Raw genomic sequence first — 7,515 nt, 5'->3', positions numbered from 1 at the left:
AAGGCGGGAACAAAAAGCATTATTCACAACCCCCACAGACCAGGGGTTGGGAAACCACTATTGTCGTGGGTTCAGATGGTTCAGAATTTGATACAAAAAGTAGCCACAGAATATATGCCATATGCAAATATTATTGAGGTTTACACAAACAATAAGGGAACTGTAAACACAAAGGAATGTTAAGGGGGCCGAGGAAAAAGCAGAAAGAACAGACTTCAGTAAGTGGACTGGGGTAAGTGGACGCTGGGCCTTTGTGGGGCCTTTTACACCAGACACAGAAGGGAGTTCAAGTAGCTCATGGACCTAAAAGTAAGAGCTAAGTCCGTAACGATGAAGCAGAGGGTCAGAGGGCTGCCCAGCAGACTGAATACCTGTGTTGTATACGCGAGGCCCAGTTTGATCCCCAGCATGGCAGGTTCCCCTCAGCATTGCCAGGAGTGACCTCCAAACAGAGAGCCAAGAGTCGCCTTCCTATACAACTAGCTGTGGTCCTAAAGCAAATAATCAAGTTCCTGAGAAAATGCACAGAAATAAATCTTCATGACCTTAGACTTGGAAATTAGGATCTTAATTATAACACCCAAACCCTTAGTGACAAAAGAAAATAGACTGGACAAAAGAAAATAGGCTGGATTACATCAAAACTGAAAACTCTGGATGGAACTATGGGACATCGGGTAAGGCATTTGCCTTGCATACAGCCAACCTGGGTTCGATCCCCAGCACCACATAAGGTCTCTGGTGTTCTGCCAGAAGTGAACCCTGAGCACAGAGCCAGGAGTAAGCCCTGAGTGCCACCAGGTATGGTCCCCAAACCGAAACAAACTAAAAACATTTATGTGGCAAATGATAAAGACAGAGCTCAGGGGTTGCGGTGCACACCAGGCCTGGATTTGACCCCTTGGCACCAGGTGATCCTCTTTTTTTCTGGCTTTTTGGGTTACACCCAGTGGTTACGCCTGGCTCATTCACTCAGGAATTACTCCTGGCAGTGCTCCTGGAGACCATGTGGGATGCTGGGAATCAAACCCGGGTCAGCCACATGCAAGGCAAATGCCCTACCTGCTGTGCTATCGATCCAGTCCTGTGATCCTCTCTTAAGCATGACTGGGTATAGCCCTACTTGAATATTACCAGGTCACAATGGTAGTCTCTGGCCCAAAAGGACCTCATCCTCATTCTTATTTTTTTTTCTTTTTGCTTTTTGGGTCATACCCAGTGATGCTCAAGGCTCTGCACTCAGGAATTACTCCTGGCGGTCCTTGGGGGACCATATGGGATGCTGGGGATCGAACCTGGGTCGGCTGCGTGCAAGGTAAATGCCCGACCCCCTGTACTATGGCTCTGGCCCCAAAAGGACCTCATTCTTAAGCCCTGGTACCAAATTGCATGCCTTGGCTAGATGAGCAGTTAAAAATTTAACTGCACTGGGGCTGGAGTGGTAAGGCATTTGCCCTGCATGCAGCTGACCAGGGCTCGATTCCCAGCATCCCATATGGTCTCCCGAGCACAACCAGGAGTCATTTCTGAGTGCAGAGCCAGAAGTAACCCCTCTGCATTGCCAGGTGTGACCCAAAAAGAAAAGAAAGTAACTGCACCTATTGTCATCCCGCTGAAAACTGAACTTACTGCAATGCGCAGGGGCATTTGCAGCCACGTGACACTTCAAACTGTACAACAAAGATAAACAAGGAGCAGCACACCAGACCGGATGGGATGTAAAGTAGAAGGCATCCAATCTTGATTAGGAAAGTACCAACATAGAAGGCTTAACCTGGAACATCTTAGCAATCTTTTGTACATTTGCTTAAGAGCTACAGGGTGAGATACACAATCTTCACTAATTTTATTTTGAGGAAATATTTTTCATTCTTCTTTTAGTAAATCAAAACAAGCAATCTAAAGTAAATTACTGAGGATCTGCTCTGCGGGAAGAGACGATTGGAAAAAATTGCAGATCAGAGTGGACAGAAGGTGCAATGGTGGTGGGTTTGAATGTCTGTGACAAATCATCATGAACGATTTTGTAGACCACAGTGTCTATATATGGTAAGGGAAAATAAAATTAAAAATCAAAGTTAAATTAAAAAAAAAAACCCAAACCCAAACCAGGGTGAGCTCCTTTTTCACCAGGAGGCTGGCAGCAATAAAAGAGGAGACAATCATAATTGGTGGTGAAGATGTGGAAAAACATACTGCACCTTCTAGATTTTAACAATGCGGTTGTACTAAACAAGAGACTAAACAGAGGGACCAGAGGGAGAGCTTAACAGTCTGGGGCACACCGTGCATGCTTGGGAGATGCAGACTCCATCTCTGGCAGCAGATGGTCTCATCCACGCCCCAACTCCTAGCACCACCAGGAGTCAACCCTGAGCACTGAGCTGGGAGTAGATCCTGAGCAACTCTCTGGTTGCTCCCCAACCAAAACAAACAAAAAAGGTTAATACTGGAATTAAACTGGATTCCCCACAAATTGCACTTTGCATGAACTGAGGAGAAATAAATACATAGACACAAATATAATAGCAAATTAGACAGGGCAAAGTCCATCAGCCAGTAATAAATAAAATGGAACCTGGCCGTACAATGCCACCTACACAGGAATGTCAGTCAACAACAAAAGGGAATGATGCTGTTCCAAGGCTGAGCCTGTCATAGGGTGACAGCAGGACAAGCTGTGTGGTTCATGCCACTATTAGCGTGACCCTCCAGAACAGGCCTGACTACCAGCAAAGTGGCTGAGGGATGGCCAGAGGCTAAGAGCAGAGAACTGGACAGGGACGGGTAATGTGAAGGTGTTTCCTTCAGCGGGGGGATGAAAAGGTTTTAAAATTGAGTTGTGGAGTTCAAGAGACAGCTCAGCAGGCTACAGAGCTGGCTTTTCACACAGGAGGCCCAGGCGGTATTCCTGGCAGCTCTGAGCCCCCAAGTGCTGCCAAATACACATCCTGGAGCAGCCTGAGTGACGGTGGGTGTGGCCACGGGACCAAAATAAATTAAACTCTGGTAATTGCTACACAATCCTGTGAGTCTATTTAAAAATTAAATTCTACACTTTAATTGGTGACTTAGAGCCTAATAAAGCTGTTCTTAAAATGAGGGGTATGTATATGTGTGTGTGTGTGTGCAAGTGTCACAGGGATATGGCTCAGGCTCCTAAGTGTGAGGTCCTAGGTTCAATCCCTCGGATCACATATGCACACACACACAAAATAAACACATCAAAGAATTAAAAAATCTAAGAAGTGGAGCTGGAGAGATAGTACAGCGGTAGGGCATTTGGCTTGTACCCCATCTGGTCCCCCATGAACTGCCAATAATTTCTGAGCGCAAAGCCTGGAGTAACCCCTGAGCATCCCTGGGCAGCTGCCTTCCCTTTCCCTGGCCCAGCCACCTGGAGCTGACCTCACACCGGACCTTTTCCACCAATGCTCAAGTCAAATCAACCACGGAACATCTGTCCCTTCAACACACTGCTACATTCTTCCCTGAGGGTTAGTGATCTGGCATTTGTCTGTGCCCATTCTAAGAACTTGGCATTATTCCCCTCTGAATACAGAGGGGCCACGTAATTTTATTTCATATATTAAACTTCGTACCCATTTTGGTTTGCAAACCCATATGATACAGAGCCTGAGGACAAAACATTTACCGAGTCACAAAGTGTTTGCAGATTACACAAAGTTTTTATAAATTGTGTTTACTCGCATTCTATGATTTCAAAGTTGCCAACCTAGTTATGTGGTGCTAATGAGAGGCTCTAATTGGAAGCTTCAGATTTATTGATTTAAAAAGAAAAGTAGCAGGAGAATGGAGTGGTAGTACAGAGGTTAGGGAGTTTGCCTTGCCCGTGGCTGACCCATGTTCGATTCCCAGCATCCCATATGGTCCCCTGAGCACCTCCTGGGCTAATTCCTGAGTGCACGATCAAGAAGTAACTCCTGAGCATTCCCTGGTGTGACTCAAAAACCCACAAATAAATAAGTAAATATATGAAAATAAAAAAAAAATTTTAAGTGGCAGGGGCAGAGTTAGTACAGTGCATAGGGTCTTGCCTTGCATGCGCCTGACCTGGATTTGATCCCCAGCATCCCATATGGTCCCCTGAGCACTGCCAGGAGTGATCCCTGAGTGCAGAGCCAGGAGTAACTCCTGAGCACTGTTGGTTGTGGCCCAAAGACTAAAAATCAAACAAACAAAAAACTTCAGTAAGGGCTCAAAGAGCTGTAGGCTTCTCAATAGAGCAGCTGGCTTGTGCCCTGGTCGTTGGGGCCAATGAAAAGTTGAGAAGGGCTGTGGGGAAGCTATAAACCTCTGATGGCAAATCTCTCTCTCTCTATTTTTTTTTTTGCATTGGGTGTAGGTGTGGGGAATTTCTGGTAAGAATCAGAAAACCTGCCAGATTAATTAATTCTAAAAGAACTGTGACACTGAATTTCATTTATCTTAAACTCATCTTCAACTGCATGCAGTTCCCTGATCAAAGCTACGCTGTTCTGACAACCTTCTTCTTGGGCTCTCCTTGGTCATGACAGTCATATCCATTTCAAATGACATCTTAGTGGCAGGTATTAGCTGTTTGGAAAGGGAATCTACAGAGTCTTCTGAGACTATTGAGACTGTTGGGAGTCCCAACCTAAAAATGTAGAAGTTCACTTAAAATGCAGAGCAGGGGCTGGAGTGATAGTACAGCAGGAAGGGCCTTTGCCTTGCATATGGCCAACCTGGGCTTGATCTTCAGCATTCCACATGGTCCCCTGAGCACCGTCAGAAGTAATTCCTGAGTGCAGAGCCAGGAGTAACCCCTGTGCATTGCCGGGTGTGACCCAAAAAGACAAAAAAATCGTCAATGATACGTCACCTTGTGCACTAGTAAGCCAGGAAAAGTTAAATACATTAGTGAGAAAAATTAGTAGTTAGCTAAATTTGATCACACTGACCCGAAGAATATACCAGGGTCAGCCCCATGCAAGGCAAACGCCCTGCCCGCTGTGCTATTGCTCCAGCCCCTGAAGACAATTATTTTCGAGTATAAAAAGGTTATGAGTATCTTTGTTGAGGAGGAGGAGGTCTGTGCTACTTCCACTGCTGCTGCAGTTCTTGCTACCACGGATCTGTCTCAGGCAGGGAAGGAAGGTGGGGTGCCTGCGGCTGGGATAAGCCTGGTGGGTCCAGAAGAACCTTGGACAGTACCTGGCTGCACAAATGTTTGGTTTTCGGGCCACACCTGGAGATGCTCAGGAGTTTCTCCTGGCTCTGCACTCAGGAGTCACTCCTGGCCATGCTTGGGGACCATACGGGATGCCAGACATCAAATCAGGTCAGCCGCATGCAAGGCAGCCGCCCTCCCCACTGTACTATCTGTCTGGCCCGTCTTTTCTTAAATTTTTTTCCAGTATTTTGGGGCCACACCTATCCAGGTCTTACTCGTGGCTCTGTGCTCAGGGATCACTACTGGCAAGGTTCAGGGCATCATACTGTAGGATCAGGGATCAAACCCAGGTCACTTGTGTGAAAAACAAGTGCCCTACCCACTGGACTATTACTCCTGTCCCTCCACCAATGTTTTCTGAAATCGAGGTGGAGAAAGGCCATCTTAGTCAACTACTGCTCACACATTCTTCTTTACTCTGTGCCTCCCAGCATCCTGCTCACTGAGGACTGAGGGGTTTTGGCTTGTTTAGTTTTTGGTGACGTGGGGCTTGGTGACCAATCTGGTGGTCGTCAGGGGCTACTCATTGCTCTGTATTCAGGGGCGACTGCTAACTGGGCTTGGGGGACCAGAGGTGGTGCTGGGGCTACACTACACATGGGTTGATCACCTGTAAGGCAAGGGCTAATTATCCAGCCTTGAGAACTACGTTTTTCGGTTTTTTTTTTTGAACACTTAAAAAAATTATTATTAAATTACCGTGAGAACAGTTACAAGTCTCAATCATACAATTATCAAACACCCATCCCTTCACCAGTGCACATATTGCACCACCAAGAATCCCATTATATCCTCCCACCCCCACCCTGCCTGTGTGGCAGATGACTTTCACTTTACTCTTTGATTTGTTTACATTCAATGTTCAACAGAAACTCCACTATAACTTGGAATATTCCCCCCAACAATCAGACGTGCCGAAAAGGCATCATTAAATCATTTGCTTTCGATTGCTGATAATGAAGTGCATATGATGTCTTTTTTGGATTTCTGGTATTTTAGTAATTAAGTCCAGAGGGATTTCTGCCAGCAGCCGCTGCGTTCTGAGATTGGTTTGTGTGACTCTGGGATCCGGAGAGGAGGAGCCGATCCTGGGCAGCTGCTCAGGGTCCCCTTTGCGTGGAGGGCAGGGCCTTGTTTTGTTTATTTTTAAAAAGAAAATCAAGACAAAACACCCCAAGCGAATTTTCTGCTAGGTTTTAAGGGAGAAGAACCTTCAGTACCAAGATAGGGCATGTGTAAAAAACTAAGGCACACTGTCAGGTGTGCCACTCGCAGGCTCTCCGGGCAGCTCTGTCTCACTGCCCGAGTTCGGTGCTCTGGAACCACTGTGTGTGGCTGTCAGTCAAGTGCAGGCAAAGGAAGGAGAAGGCCAAACTGGTTGCTCGATCAGTTTATTTCATTCTCACTCTCTGCTTCTGTCCTAGCTCTGGATCTCTCCCTGGATCTGTGGATCTGGCCCCCCAACCCACTCTTACAGCCTAGTTAAATCCCCCCAGCATGAGGGAGTTGGGGCTTACACAGAGGTGTGGTCACAATCAATAGGGGTAAGGTTCCTTTCCCTCAGGGGATGCTTCTCCTAGGACTGATTCTCTTTCAGCAGGAGGATCCACCCAAGGGCGGAGACCCATGAGTGTGTTTCTCTTCTCCTCATCCAGCAAACATATAAGCATTCATAATATTAATCATTTTGTATGGACACTATAAGAAATGTATTAAAGCTTATAGAATTGCTCTCCTGGAGCCATCTCGATCTCAGACTACAGTGCTCAAGCCAGATTAGTCTTTCCTATCCCTAACAGGGTCCTAGTCTCGTCATTACTTTTGGATCATGATAGCATTTGCCCATGATCAAACTCTTAACTTATAGTTTAGATTAGGCACTTTGGTGCTCGCTTCGGCAGCACATATACTAAAATTGGAACGACACAGAGAAGATTAGCATGGCCCCTGCGCAAGGATGACACACAAATTCGCAAAGAGTTCCATATTAAAAAAAAAGAAAAAAGAATTAGGCAATTTGGCCAGGCCCATCTGGATGCCAGGGTAGCACATAACTCACCGCTTGCCCTGGATCCATCCCATCCCTCATCGGGACCCTGTTTTTGGGGTGCTAGGAACTGAGGGCAACTGAGGTTTAAGTGGAGAAAGCAGATGCCCGGGAGGGAATAATATTCGAGGCCAATTAAGTCCCAAGTTACAAAGGCATAATATTGTCTTCTTGTGTCTATACAAGAAAGGACATGGCTCTGAATAAACTATGCAAAGGACTCAAGGAGAACAGAAATACAAAACAATATTTA

At 46.1% G+C, this 7,515-nt stretch overlaps 1 non-coding gene across 1 annotated transcript; it reads left to right on the top strand.

The window, feature by feature from the left end:
• The first annotated feature begins 7,100 nt into the window (after positions 1-7,100).
• LOC129403825 (U6 spliceosomal RNA) lies at positions 7,101-7,207 on the top strand. Its single transcript, XR_008629486.1, has one exon. It is a non-coding gene; the product is annotated as a U6 spliceosomal RNA (small nuclear RNA).
• Positions 7,208-7,515: the final 308 nt, after the last annotated feature.

This window comes from Sorex araneus, chromosome 3 (genome assembly GCF_027595985.1).
Source record: "Sorex araneus isolate mSorAra2 chromosome 3, mSorAra2.pri, whole genome shotgun sequence".
Classification (NCBI taxonomy): Eukaryota; Metazoa; Chordata; class Mammalia; order Eulipotyphla; family Soricidae; genus Sorex; species Sorex araneus.
The sequence above is the reverse complement of the archived record's forward strand: the minus strand, read 5'-3'. Positions and strand labels throughout refer to the sequence as shown.